The following is a 15,646-nucleotide window of genomic DNA, read 5'->3' on the forward strand; positions in this document are numbered from 1 at the left end:
ATCATCTTTTATAATAAAGTCTAGATGTCATCCAGATAATGGGTTCCAAGAAAAGAAGTGATTGTTTTTCAGTGCAGGCATTCCCAGGTTTTATTGGGTCCTGACATTTCTCAAGTATGCTCTAACTCCAAACTTCATTCTGTGTACCATATCCCCATTAAAACTTTGACAGTCATGATTTTCCTTCACACTTTTAGTTCCTTTGGTCTAAATAATCATAGGTCCTCATAAACTGAGATGACAGAATCGTAAAACCAGCTCTAATTAATAATTTTCTTTTATAGTTCAGAAGTCCAAACAGAAGTCTATCATCTTATGCAAATTATATCTTGTATGGAAAAAACTCGGTATTAAGAGACCCCACTATTATATTAAGACAGTCACAAATTAATAGCATTTTCTACCAGATAATAGCACAAAAGTTCCAGTATAACACTGAAAATTCTATATAAACAAGTACTTATCTTTTCATATCATACTCGCTTTAGCAGTCATCCACTCATCCACTACTAAATGCAAAACTATTAACAAAATGAAAACTAAATTTATTAAAATATTGTTTAATTTAAAGTAGCTCCACATCCAAGCTGTACAAAGGAAAATCTCTTTTATCCCTTGCTTTGATGAGTCTGGCCTGTGATCTTGTGAGCTTCTAAAGATGATCAAATTGAGCAAAGAACCCCACGAATCCTAACACAGTACTCTGAGTGATGTCCTTAATGAACACAGCATGAGGTATTTAGGCCATCTTGAGGACAACTGCTTCCATCTAGCTCCTCATATCTTCAAACAGCTATTTAGTCAAGGTACACTGTCAGTCAGATAGCGAAGCACTTATCTAGTAACATCCCCTTCTATGAAGCAAATTAAATTTGCATATCTTGCCATGTATGAAAGTATTTCTGTCACTAGAAAGGTTTTGGTTTGTTTTGGTGTATTTGTTTTTGAATTATTTGATTTTACTATTTCTTCTTCATTTATTATTATTATTATTATTATTATTATTACAGTTTTATGGAGGAGAACTGAAGGGAAAGAAAGAAGCGAAGCAAAAATTACATGCCATGTGAAAACAATATTTGTAGTTCTTCTGTCCCTATTTCTATTGCCAGCTGTAAAATTATTAGTTGCACCTAAGCATTAACTTTTAATGGAATAAAATGGATATCCGGTGTAACACACACAAGCTGAGCAGCCTGAGGCAATGTGTGCACTTGCTAGGAATTGTTCTCAACCTTGCACAGAACTTGCACCTTGCTGCCTTTGTGAACAAGACCTGCAGAGGCTGGAGTATGGTGAAAAAGCTAACTACTGTCTTTGCGCTGATCAGATTTTGCTCCAGCTGCCACCTGCACAGACGACACAGCTGAACTTACGCAGAGCAGCACTGCTCGAGGAGCCGTCTCCTCGCTTGGCTCTTTCTGCAGCAGAGGTCATCCAAAGCCCTGTGTGCTGCTCACCTAAACTCTTGGCCTGGCCGTGTGAGCTTGCAGCTGGGGCAGGGGCTTGGCAGGGGACACAGGCTGTGGTTTAGGTCTCATTACCGGGGACTCTGAGAGGGCTTTGATGGTTGTTTGATCCAGCAACTTCTCCTATTTAATTATTTCTTTCCCAGGACGATGCTGCTGGCTGGCAGGCAGGCAAAACGGGCCACCTCGTTGGGTTACGGCAGGGCACAGGGGCAGCTCTCTTTCACTTGGAGCTGGTGGGACTGTTTTCTAGCATAGGGCGATTCTTAGGATCTCTCGGTTCAGGCAAGTGAATGTAACTTTCAGGCAACCTACCCCTGCTGTTGAATTATGCTGCTGAATGCCTGTGTCTTCCTTGACATCTGCTATGGGTCCACAGGGACCTTGGCAGGAGGACTCAGAAGGCAGCTTCCAGTGGAATGCGTGTTCAGTCCTGCACGTTAACTTTATCTAAAAAAAGCCCTTGGTGAGGTCAGGGAGAGCTTGGTGGGAACTGCAGTGACTGCGGGTATCATTAGCTACTAGGACAACCCGTAGGATTCTGCATTAAAGAAATCTTCCACGACTTTTTCTTTAAGGAGTCCTCACAGGCTTGTTAGCTCAAGGAGCACCCTTTGGCTGCAGGACCAACTCAGCTTCAGCATATAGAGTTACACTCAGATTTTGAGGAGATATAACATGTTTAAAATATCTCTCTCCTGTAATTTGTGCTGTCCATAGGCATATAACTACAAATCACTTCAGTGGTAGTTTCATGCTACCGCCAGAGGTGAAGCACCAGCATCTTCCACCATCTACCTCTAATGTCACCAGTGTTAAGGCAATGGGAATACAGCTGGATCCTCTGGATGTACCACAGTACTACAGTTCTGTGCATCTGTCTCTGAAGTACCCTGCAGAAGACAGCGACAGCTCTTCTACTTTCATAAAGCCAAACCCTGCAGTTTCACATCTCAGTATCATCTCAACAGTACAGAGCATGACCCAGACATGGGGCTCCCTGCTGGGAAACTGTACTAGTCTGAACTGTGATGGCCTCTTGTGTACCTCTAGAGTGCACTCCGTCTGTGCGCATATTTTGCCTTCCAAGTAACCGGTTCCACTGCCCCTCCATTCAAAACTTGACTCATTTGGACTAGCACAGCTTCTGAACCTTGGACTGATACGGCTAGTTCAATCAAACAGGTATTCCCCCTCAAGAAAACAGAGAAGTGATGATGTGATCATATGATTATGCAGATGACACTTCCCAATCCTTACTGTCTTGATTTTACAGTGAGATTATCATTTTGACATGAATTTTGGTTTCCAGTAAAATGCAATAATAATACTTCAGAGGTACCAGAGAATCATAAAAATCAGGGACATGTTCTATTACATGAAATTCCCTCTGAAGTTACCTCAAGAGTTTTGTCTGTTCAGGTTTTACATAACACTACCGTTTTAGCAGAGTACTACAACCAGTTGAAGGTCACTGTCATATTAGAGGAAGTTTTGTGCTGACATGGAGCTTTACACATACAATGAATTTCCTTTCTTGTGAAACTACCGTGGCACATTATGGGTAATCAATACTGAATTTAACATGTTCAGTAAAATATACTGTATATCTCTTTCTTTGTGATGTCTTCTTTCTTTTTCATAATGCCACCTTTTGGTTTCTTTTTCACTGGAGATAAAAATATTCAACCTTTCTTTCAGCTCCAGAGTTTTCCATTTATCCAGAACAGATCTATGCAAATACCCTTGCAGAATCTATGCAAAAATGATATTGACATTTACCGTGTGAGGCCTGCTCATTAAGCTATGAAAGAAGTGCAACAGGTGATATATTCTCTGGCATATAATTTTCTGCTGAAACACACTTGTACCTTCGGATAGGTCAAGCTATTAACAGTCACTGCTACTCAAACTGTGAAGTAGTAAGATTGGAAAGACAACGAGTAAGGATAGTAACCTACAAGATGCTGTTGGTAGAAGGAGTTTGTAGGGACCTAGTCATTGCATTACCTTGTCTGCCAGATTTGGTTCATCTTCTGGCAAGCTGAACAATTAAAACATACAGACTTTTCCTGTGAAGAGAAATGTAAATATACAATTACAATGGAAGGCATGTTATTTCTTTAAAAGTGTTGCTAGCCATCAATAAATAATGAAATGTGACATTGTACATACCTTCTCAAATAATTTCCTGATTATCGTAAGGGCACTCTACTGGATGAACCTTGGCAAGCTTCTAAGTTATGTATCGGGCACTGTCATACAAATTAGCCTTTGCATGCTTCTTGCTTTTGGGGGGCTGGAGAGATCACAGAAAACTTTGTTAGATTTAAGATGGTATATTATACTGCAGTTCACTCTAGGAGTACTTCTAACAGAGACAGTTCTAAGTAGCTGTAAAGATATATTTCAGCGCAGGATATAATGCTTATTAGCAAGAATTTCAAATGCCACTGTCAGCTGTTGCTACTAAATTTCCCGTTAGAAGGAAGAGATCATAAAAAGCCCTCTGGTGCTTTTCACTTTAGTGGAATTCAAAAGTCTAATGCTTATCTAGGCATTTCATCTTCCAAAACAAGTGCTTATCTTTCAATAGACCAGTTACTTAGTAAATATCCATACAGTTCTGTTCTTCACGACTTTATCACATTGTATAGTGTCCGCATTGACTTCAGTGATGTCCCCTGAAGAGTTCAGTAATATTCACCATGAGTGACAAATGTCAGTCTTAATCAGCTGTTTATTTGGGAAGTAATTATTATGCAATGGTTACCAGTGCATGCTACTAGGAATACCTTAAAGGAGAATCAGTCCACAGATGCCTATTTACTCCTTTTTTGATTGAATATGGCAGCTACATTAGGATCAATAAATCCTGTAATCTGAAGTATTCTTGGCATTCATGCCTCTAGGTAGATAGAAAGCGGCTGAGAATAATACTCACTGTATACATTTTCTACATGGATATCAGCTCAGATATTTATATAGCGTATTTTGCACTTGAAAACCTGTGCCAGTGAATTACAACTTTAAACACATTCTAAACAGAAGTGTATGAATACGTGGCAAAGATCTATCAGCAACTTTATTGTAAGAAAAAAATTAAAGGTCAGTGCAAGGTCTCCTCCAGTGCTGGTACCCTGGTCAAAGGCTGTGAGGAGCTGTCGACTGGGCACTTGGATAAGTTGGGTTGTGAAGAGCTGCCGCGCCAAGCCAGCATCGGCACAGCCTGCAGCCAGTTAATATGGTGTGGCCACCAGCTCTGTGTGAAGCTAATCACACTGGCCCTAGGACTTGTCAGGCTTTGCGTGGACTTTGCCTTGCCTGCCTGCAGCTTTGTTTTATTTCCTTCAGCTGTTGCAGAAATTATCTAACAATCAGGTGCCTACTATCTGAATTGTTTTAGCTTTTGCTTAACTTTGTACAACTGTGTCATGTAATGTTTAGTGTTTTATGTATTCTTGTGCGATGTAATGCTTATTGTTGTATATCCTTGATCACAAAAAAATCTGTGGCACAGGCCCAGGTGAATACCCTGAGGTATGCCTGTGAGGGGCCGGGAGGGGAATGATGACTGCATTTACTGCACACACAGACCAGGAAAGCTTAAGAGGAAGGTGCAGCCCCTTGTCTAGGTCAAATGTGGGCCGAGAGGTAGTAGGGAGTTAGTGGAGGAAAGTGATGGATATCAGGAAAAAAGAGCATGACCGCCTTGTACTTACACAATCATTTATGCTCCTGGAGTGAAAGCAATGCAGAAGTTTAGCAGGCCATTGTACATGGTCACTTCTGTTGCAAGGCAGTGGCAAATTAACTCTGAGATGGTGCTATTTGACCTTCATCTCTACTACTGCCTTGATTTCCATTCCTCAGTCCCGAGCACTTGGTGTTTTGCTATAAGCTTCTTATAGCACACTCAGGCCATTTCACTCAAGCCACTGTTGCAACAAAAAAGGTGCTCCTTTAGTGAAGTTTAACCCAGCAAAGGGACGTCACACAAAATCCTCTATAGCATACAGGACTTAAATAAAGTCCTATATCTGTTCAAAAAGAAATGATATGGATATGTTTAAAGTATCCAACTTATTTTAAAGCCTCAGAAGTTATATCACTTATCTATCTGCAGGTTAAACAAAATCATTAGTTACAAAATAGCAGCCTTCTTCAAGTATAATTTGAAGCGTTTACTATGGACAAACCTGCAAAATATATCTTATTAAGAGGGATTGTAACTCACCTTCAGGCTCTTCACAGAATTAGCATGTACCACCCAAAATCTGTATATTTAACTGCATTCTTTTTTGGCCACAGAAATGCAGTTGATCTTTACATCCTTTAAAAAAATGTATACAAAACACTTTTGACAGATACAGTTCTAAAATATTTGTGGTGAACTTTATTTTACTGCTATGTAAAGCCACTCAGTCTCCTCAGTTTTCCTTCATTCCACAAAAATAGTAGGAACTCTTATATAAGCCCAAGACAACTTCACTGATTTCCCAGTTCACCTGTTCAAAACCAGCAAACATACAATACTCAAACCATTTTAAAAAGGAAGGAGGAAGAAAAGACTTGACGCCAGGAGAGGAAATGACTGTCAAGAACTGTTGAAAAGTTAAGCTCTATGAATGAGAAGATATACAATGAAAACACTCAAATATTTGCTGAGTGAATTACTGCTGTGAGCACTTAAAATTATATAAATTTGATGCTACTTTTGTGGAAGCAGAAGCATTTTACCTTAAAAAGAGCTATGTTCTCATCTATAAAACTCTTCCGATGTAACTGCTCAGCACTGTGGAGCAATAAGACAGCAGTCCTTGATTTCTTGCAGAAGAGAGAAGACGATGTAAAAGGGGAGCTGCAAGGGGCTGGGAGTAACTTTTGCTCCTGATAATAAGGTAGAGGTGGTCTTCTCCACACCAGCTGATCTTGCAGCAACACCTTTTGCTTTGTTTAGGGCTGCTTGGAGAAGATGTTCTTTGGGAGGAAGAATTCAAGCACAGCCAAGAAATACAGCCTAAAATGTGAATCAGCTCTTGCAGTAGGCAGTTTCATTCAAGGCTGAATGCTTGCATGTGTTATGAGTATGGCGTGATCACCCTTTTTTTCACTCAATTATCGTACATAAGCTTCTACCAAGCACAGGTGTTTTCATCTTTCTCTGCAGTACTGAGTATTACTGTCCAGACTGTAAGCAGACCTGAGATACATAAACTCAGCTGAAAGATGTTGAGAAAACGTGGGACATGGCAAATCCTCCAAACCCTGCCCAAACCATGCCCAAGTGCAATCACACCATGATACTGGGGACACCTTCTAAAACCCACATACCTCAGGCAGAGTAGAAAGATCAAGGGAGACACTGATCATTGCACACCATGATACAAAGATCTTCATGTCAATGCTAAAAGAGTTCATGTGAGTATCAGAAGCAGTCCTGTTCTCAACCTACTATCAAAGCCTCATCATTCTCGCAGCCTACCTCTGGTGTCTCTGATCTACTGCTCAGTGGTGCTCTCCTTGATGAAGTCTTGCTTTCCCGAATAGTAGAAGATCTGAAACACTCCCAGAGTCAAGCATTAAGATTACCTGCCAATGCTTATTTCTAAGAAAAACATGTGTAGGTTGCTGGTTTTTTGCAAGACAGAAAATTTATGAAGATTTCAGCATCTTCTTCCAAAGTCGTCAAACAATTTGGGCAAGCACAAATGGAACAGCTGCTCCCACTGGACCAATGTGACTTCTCCTAAGGCAGATTATTACAAATAGAAATTAACTAACAAATTGCACCCTGGAAAGTTTAAGGAATACTCAGAGTCACTCACAATACTTATAAAAGGCCCTGATGACTGCTCAGGAACTCACGTCAAGGTTAAGTTTAGTAATGAACACCTGACTTGCCTATTTTCAGGTATTGTTCTAAAGTATGTAAAATGCCTTTGCGACGGATGACTGACTTATAATTAATGACTGTTAAAACACCAGTTTGGCTAGAAGTCACAAATGTAGTAAAAGCTAAGGAAAAAAAATGCATATATATATATATTTATTGTACTTTAAGTTGCTATAGTTTTTATTTTAGTTATAAACCGTAACTATGCTATCATCAGAGATTTGGTTGTCATGATCAAGAATTCAATGACTGATGTCATGAGAAGCAAAGCCAAAGTACATATACTAGACTTCGGAATTAGGTGGATATTTTTATACTTATGGAGACATAATAGACCAAAGGGTAAGGAAGGTTAACAGGAGATTTGAGTGTATACACCACTGCATATCCACTTGAGCGAAAATAAAGTAGGGAAAAATGTAGCGGAATATTGTTTTGAAAGTGGTATCCACTGGGTTCCCAAAGAGCTACAGCTGATTATCCTCCTGAAAAAAATAGGCATGTACAATATTTTTACAAATAGATTGAAGACCCAGGTATTGGCTCTAAGACTTAGCAAACCTGTAATCCAGGAGCTCTTTCCTTGTGACTTTAAAAAAAGAATTCAAAGCAGTCACAGAATAACTATATTGTCAAATATCTCTAATTCTTCAAGATGGGTATATATTTTTTATTTATGTTTATACGTATTTATGTATCCATAGGTAGACATACCTACACCTAGTACCTGAGACGAACAGCTGAGGATAATTTTTATATGGGATTGATATAATTTATAGTCATTTACACAGCCTACTTTCTTAATGGGAAGATCAAGAAAAATAAATAAAGGAAATAAGAAGGCATATTTTATGACGGATAAAAATACTGAGCTTTGAAGCGTATATACATATGTCACAGAAATAAGTAATAATGCATCAACACATGAGATGTTAAATTTCTGGCTTTAGGCTCTTTCCTCCCCAGAACATCCTGTAGCTTTAGATACCCACAAGGGGTGTAGTGTGAGTATGTATATATGCACATATGCTGCCCATCCCTTACTGCATCATATAAATGAATTATGTGGCTCTTACGTTATGCAAGAGCTTGTTCTGCCAAGAGCTCTATATGCATATTTTGTATGTGCAATGAATTACACAGACTATTTTGCCATTGTTGAACTGCTGAGGGGGAAAAATGATGAATGCTAATGAAAAATTCAATAACAGACACTACTGAACTCAATGGGAATTCTGTCATACTCTTCACTGGGACCAGGATTTCAGCTCTGCTCTTTATCATGAGCAGAGATGTTTCATTATTCCCTAATATACCCCAATTCTTCTTTTCCTTCTATACTGTAGGTATACTGGTACCAAGACTTTAAAGAAACTAATGCTTATAACTTGCAAATACTTCCCTCCTACTGAACTCGACTGCAAAGCTCTGAGCTGAGTTGAAAAAAAAAAAAAACAAAACACTAGGAAAGTGACCCAACTGAGAAATAGATTACAAGAAGAAAGGGGAGGCATTTTCTCATAAAAAGGACAGTATGTGCATTAGAGCGCACATCACATTATTTTCTTTGTGTACATCCTGTGTTTTAATAAGTTGAGGAGTGGTTATTCCCAGAGGAACTGTAGAATGATATATTAGTTCCTCGAAGGAATTTAGAGTAGCTGTGCATCTCTTAAGCTGCCTTCTTTTTAAACTGCATACATCTAGCTCTTTCAGGTTCCACGCATACCTTTATCCTTTAATCCTTTCATCATTCTTGTTGTCTGTCTTTAGAGCTTTCAAGAGCAGTGAAAAACAGCATGCAAAATTCTGGTTTTGCCAGAGATTGGTAAAGTCCTTGGTTGTTTCCCTAGCTTTACATAAAACCTCCTGATCCAGTTAAGACCTGATCCAAAGCTGTTCAATTTGGTTTGGATCAGGCCTGTTTGGTACCATGGGTTACACACCAAACTCTCCATGGAGACATCAGAATGCAGATTATACTGGATTTCTTTTTTTCCTCTGACAGTATCTAACTGCAGCCTCCCCTCTGAAAGCCACATGCCTGACATTCCTAAAATAAATACCTCATTTATTGACTGGTACTAATTCCTTAGTTTGTTACCTTTGGCAACCAATTACACTGCTTAAATTTAAAGTCTTTATCCTCTGCTTAGAGTGTTGACATACTGGAAAGAGTTCAGAAAAAAAGTCACAAGTATTATCTAAGATCTGGAACACTCATTTTAGACTGAGTGATTATTTCGGTTAACACAGAGAAGGGTACCAGATGAATTGCTCCTGATCTACAGGAACCTAAATGGGGATAACATTTTTAATAGTAGCATGCTCCATAGTATAAGAAAATCTAATGACTGGAAAACACTTGGGTGTTTTTACCAAAAGAGGCAAGAAACCCTTAGAATTATTTGCTTAAGAGAGTGCACATTCTTAATTTAGAAAAGCTTAAATCAAAAGATAGCCCATAGCCTGTGCAGAGCTGTTGTCCTGTTGCAGGACTGATTTGGTGAAATTCTGTGACCTATATAAGAAGGAAATCCAACTAGGTTTCCTTGCCCTTATTTTTTTTTTTAAGCGTGTCAAACTGTGTAACCTATCTGCACCTTTTCCTACAATTTTCATGCATAAATATGTCAAAATCAGTAAACATTTTATTTAGGTTTCACTTTTATCAATTTTGCATTTTAATAACAGACCGTGTATGTGAAGTCTTTCTCTATTCGGGAAATCAGCTTAGGATCAGTCCCAAATCTTGGGCAGAAAGTGCATCCTCTTATGTGAGACACAGAAATTGAGTCAGTTTTATGACTGGTCAATAACAGCGTTACTCACAGTGTGACCTCTTTTTTGAAACATAATATAGAGAAAGCAATTTGTTACATGTCCCCTCTTAACTAAATAGGTTATAGAGACCACTATTATTGATTTATTCCAGATTGATATTAATTTCTTGCTGCACATTTACTCACTCTAGGATCCTCCTAATATGTAATATTTAATACCTATGCCGAATTGCCATGCTTCGTATGTGCATGAATCTGTTTAGTTGTGGTAGATATGCTTGCATGACTCTTACTCACAGCTAAGGGAACATTCAATCTACAGTGTAAAATGGCAGACTATAAACAAATTTTGCTTTAAACGTTTGAATTTATTATGGATACATGCAAATCGATATAAATAAAAAATAAAAGCAAAACTGTAGCAAAAAATCTTTGACTAGTCCTCCTTTCTCCCACATTTCCCATGCAGAGTGTAGATGACACTGTGGCATGAATTGGAGCTCTTTAGCCCATCGGCCTTTGAGGGGACACAAACAGCTGCTCCTGCAATCAAGAGAAAGCAAAAACTGAGCAAATCCTACATGATACTATCTTATACTGTCACCTTTGGAAGTCCCTGTAGATCTGGACTTGGAGTCCAAGAAATGGTCAAAAGATCTCCCAAGCATTTTTTACTTTGTGGCTGACCAATAAACCCCAACAACAGAAGGTGGCTCAGAGGAGATGGGCAAGGGCGTTGTGCCTGGGAAGATCTGGGAACAATGCTGGGTGTGACTGATCACAGCAGGGCAAAGAAAATTGATTTAATCTCAATACAAAGGGGAGCAGAAGGTGGTCTTTGTTTTAGGTAAACAGCTATCAGTGATGGAGTGGATCAGAGTTCATCAAGAGTGTGAATTCCTCCCGGAGTTAGCCAGACCAGCCTGGGAGGAGTGTTTAGGTGCCTCAGTCCCACTCGGGCTATAAATCTGAACACTTTAACACTAGAATTTCCAAAGAGAGCAATGGGCTTGAGCTGCTTCAACCCATGTCTTCCTTCCTGGTGACTGGGGACACCCAGCACTGTGACAGTGAGCACGTTGTAGAGACCAGTAACGGGGACCAATTTGGTATTGCAATTGAACTGTCTATTGCAATTACTGTGTTTTGCTAAGTGTAACTTACATTTGTATTGTGATTTCAGTATGTTCTGTATCATTCTGACAAATCCGAAATCCCATGTAATACCAAACGTCTTCAAACAAGTAAATCTGATACTAAAAGTTACACTCCATGTGTGGAATATTTTAAAGAACCCAGTCAGAGAGTATTGGACTCTAGCAGACTTACAGGAATAGCATACATACATCTGTCTACCCATCTGTGTCTGCTTGCGCATGCACTTGTAGGAGTAGTAGTAAATTTTTTTCCTAAACTTGTGCAAAGAGAGATCTCATCTCATAATATTTTAAAGCTCCTCAACCAACTGAAGAAGCAAGGAGACTACAAAAACAGAGCCAAAGGAATCTTATTCTACAGATTTTTGTATTGTTTTCTTTAACTGAGCAGTGTCATTTTAACCAATGCTGAGTAGAGTCAGCTTCATTGTTCTTTATATTCATTTACTTACTCAATAGCCTCAGACACATACTAACACAACAGCAGAGTTTTATACTGACTCAGGTTTTTATTTCATGAGAAAGCACATGGATTTTCTTTTCCCATTACAAACCTAACTGAAAACCCAAAATGTACAAATCTTCCATGAAATTATATTAGAAGAATAATGTTTCAGGTCAATCAAACATTCTTTTTAGATAAAACTGAAACATTTTGTTTGAAATTTCAGTTTTGTACACTTTTTACTTGGATTTGAATTATTTTCATTTTCAGAAGTAATTATAAAATGAAAAATCCCATTGATCCAAAAATACCAAAAAGGAGTGTTGCCATGCTGTCAAAACACTTTGTATTTTAGGCAGATTTTACATTCTTCATTATGTGTGTCTGTTAGAATCTTTTACTAAAAAAGTTTCAATGGGAAATGCCATTACTCTCTAACTGGATATCCCCAGGGTAGGTCATTCAGCTCCGCATAATACACTTAGAGTTTCCCCCTGTAACATCATTTTTGTTCCATCCAGATAAACTCCAATCAATACACAAGACCTCATGAAGCATTTTTTTTTTTTTTAAAAGGTGGGGAGCAGATTCTACAGAACCAAAAGTATCAGAGTGAAGATGTATGCATCCACATCACTGTTGTAAGGTATTCTTTTGCAATATATTTACTCTTTTAAATAAAAATCCTTTTAAAGTATATTCTGAGTAGGATCTAAAGGAACGCATGGCCTGTGCCTCATTTATCTCTCGTTAATATCCTCAAGCATGCCCTCCATGTCTTTTTTGACAGTGCTTGAGTGTTAGTATGCACCGTGAAAGACATCATGCACTATAACAGTGGTCTTCTGTTTCAAACACAATGGATTTGAACTAAGGGAAAACAAATTATTTTCCATCAATACTAATTTCAGATAACGTTTTTCATATCTCCGTAGAAGAATGCTTTAGTGAGAGGTTCAGTAGGATGCTCTCAGAGCAGCATGCTTGCATTACATTTTGTAACTCCACTTGTCATTCTTATACTATGTGGCACTTCCTTTTTTCCATTTTGTTGAGTAGCCGGGGGGCTACTTGCAATATAAGCATTATTCAGCGTGAGAAAGAATGCAGAAAATAGGGCCCTTGTGGCAAGTTTAGCACAACTCTGGCCCATTGCTTATAATATTCTCCACTTTCATCTTTTTCCTTTATATTGAAAACTAAGGAAAAGTAGTTTTGAACATTTTTCATCCATCTTGGAGTCCCTTTGTTACTTTTCAGTGGTCTCTTTCTATTCTCTCTGGATATTTCTAGAACCCTTTTGTATTTCTTTTACTCACCTAGGTAGCATTGTTACATTTGATTTTGCTTTCTTTGCTTCCCTTGCTTTACCTCTGCTTTGTTTGCCAGCTAGATTCCATTCCATCCTTTCAATCTATTCATGTGTTGGTTTGGAGGGGTTTGGTGTGGTTTTTTTTTTTCTTTTTCCCCAGGGTGAAATGAATAATGCAAATTACTGCTACCTAACAAAAAGAACTATGTAGCTTTAGGTTTAGTTCTTTATTGCTTTACTTGCCTCCCTGCAGCGAGTAGTGTCTTTTGATTGACTTTCATCAGTCTTTGCTTTAGCTCAACAGCTGAATTTAATTGATTGCAGTATTTTATTAAAAGATATCTTGATTTCATAGCTTAAACAACACAAATAGAAAACTACAGTTTCTAGTTTCTGTTTTCTCAAGCAAATGACTTATTTATTTTAGAGTAAGAAAAGGAATTGCTTGTTAATGCAGACATAGATAAAAGCTATTCAAATTCTTATATAGTCTGTACTTCCATTTTCATTCAAATACCAGAGCTTTAGCTAAGGAAACATATACAAAAACAGAGACAACGTTATAAATAAGGTACAGTAAATGCTAAATTGCTGTACATCCATTATACAGCACATCTGGCATGAATGCCAGATCTGTAAGCGATACTTCTTGTGATTAAAACATCTTGATACATTACTAACATTCTACCCCACAACAGTGTCTTTCAACGGAAAAAAAACACCTCGAAGTGCTTTATGAATAGAAAGTAGAACCTGGCTCCAAATATTATTGCCACTTAGCACTTAATTAACCGATGTAGTAGATGGTGAAGCACCTTACTCAAGACAAGGCACCCACCCAAATGTATTTTTCTCTTATGTGGATTCTACCTCTCTGCCTTTGCCAAAACCTATGTCACAGTTTGAAATTCATTCTTGGGAACTCAAATTTGGATCATGTCATTTACAGTGCATTCACAAACTCTTCCCTCTGTCCCTCACCCATTAGATCTGACAGCGTTCCCATCGCCAATCTCTCAACATACTGAAAAATATTAAAATACCCCAGCCTAAACTTTCCAGTACTGGTGCTTCATTCTGGGATTTCTGAATGGATGTAAAATCCCCTATGTAAATGTTTACATATGGATTGAAGCAATGCCTTAAGAAAACTCTAGTCAAGCTACAATAAGGAAATCCTTATTAAAGGGCAAGAGAGAACTGTATCATTCCTGAATTTGAAGAATAAATAATGGCTCTCTAAAATTACCGGTAGGTGAATAGATTGTTAAGATATTTGGGCCAATGTTTTGCAATGCAATTTGTTCAGGAATTTCTGTTTGGTTAGGGTTCTGTTTGCTTGTTTTTCATGAAGACAGCTAGCCCCTGCTTTGTAACATTTTATTTCTGTTTCGAAATGATTCACAGCCAGCTTTGGGTTTTTGTACTACAAACAAGAATGCATGCAGGTTTATTCCTTTAACAGATCTGTAGTCCTGCAGCATACAATCGAGACATATTTGTGAGCACACAGCATGTATCGACTTGAACATTAATATCAGAACGAGATCATTTGCAAGTAATGGGGATTTTGGTTCTGAACTGTGATCACCTTCTTGGTTAAGAGAATCCTTCATAGGCTTGACTCTTTGTGTTTGCTCTCATACTTAGGAGCGAATGCAAAATACATCATCTGCCCGTACAAGCTCATGCATTGCAGGAATCAATATTTGATTATTAACATAGCTGAATTTTAAATTTTTACCTAAAAAAGGGTAGCATAATTGAGATGTTGTGCTTGAGTAAAGTAATTGAGATGTCATATGTATACAGGTAGGATGTCAGTAAAAGACAAATAAGCTAACAGGGAATGAAACAGACATCTTACAGACAGATATATCAGCCAAGTCAAAAGCTCCTTGGTTCAGTGAAAGCTCCTGGCAACACCATTTAAGACAAATTTTAAAAACATTATAGAAAAATCTCTTAATGTGCTTTGTAGAAGCTGCTGGTTAGTGATGTATTAGATCTTATTTGATTGATTTTTGTTCGGATTAGAAGCATACTGGGTTGCAAAAGGACAACTGGAATACATACTAAAATAATTTATACAGGCTGTATATTGAGAGCAGGTTTATTCATTGTAGAAATAAATCTACTCCTCTGAAACTATCAATTAAAATGGTAGCCATTATTCATGAAAATAAATATATAGTGTGTTATTCACGACAGGAGAATGTATCATGTATAAGTGGTCAATAAATCATTTTAGGGGAAAAGCGATATGGAAAATGGTAGCACTTAAGCTTTCAGTTTTCATTAAAATTGTAACTGCAGCAAGCTGTTCACCAGAGATTCAGTCTCTGCCACACAAACCCATGTGAGTACTCCTTGTTGTTCAGAAGTTTGCAAAAACTTCTACCCCTTTGTCTGGTGCCTGACTCTGCTGAATTCCAAAACCTTCCACAGACCCTGCAAAGGGGCAATGCAGGACCATGCTCTCATATACAACCTCCTGCTTAGTTTTGAAACCCATATGGCTTTGGGTGTGAAACCACAACACGCACCAAGTTTGCCGAGAGTAGCATGTAAAGATTTGCTGATG

The 15,646-nt window shown here is 38.2% G+C and overlaps 1 long non-coding RNA gene across 1 annotated transcript in view; it reads right to left on the minus strand.

The window, feature by feature from the left end:
• Nucleotides 1-15,646, minus strand: part of LOC130143675 (uncharacterized) — a 59,227-nt gene that overhangs the window by 14,794 nt on the left and 28,787 nt on the right. The window contains exons 8-10 of the long non-coding RNA XR_008819832.1: nt 5,192-7,218; nt 3,645-3,768; nt 3,480-3,541 (exon numbers count right to left, since the gene is read on the minus strand). This is a non-coding gene — a long non-coding RNA (uncharacterized LOC130143675). The remainder of the gene's footprint in view (nt 1-3,479; nt 3,542-3,644; nt 3,769-5,191; nt 7,219-15,646) is intronic.

The sequence above is a fragment of the Falco biarmicus genome, chromosome 1 (genome assembly GCF_023638135.1).
Source record: "Falco biarmicus isolate bFalBia1 chromosome 1, bFalBia1.pri, whole genome shotgun sequence".
NCBI lineage: Eukaryota > Metazoa > Chordata > Aves > Falconiformes > Falconidae > Falco > Falco biarmicus.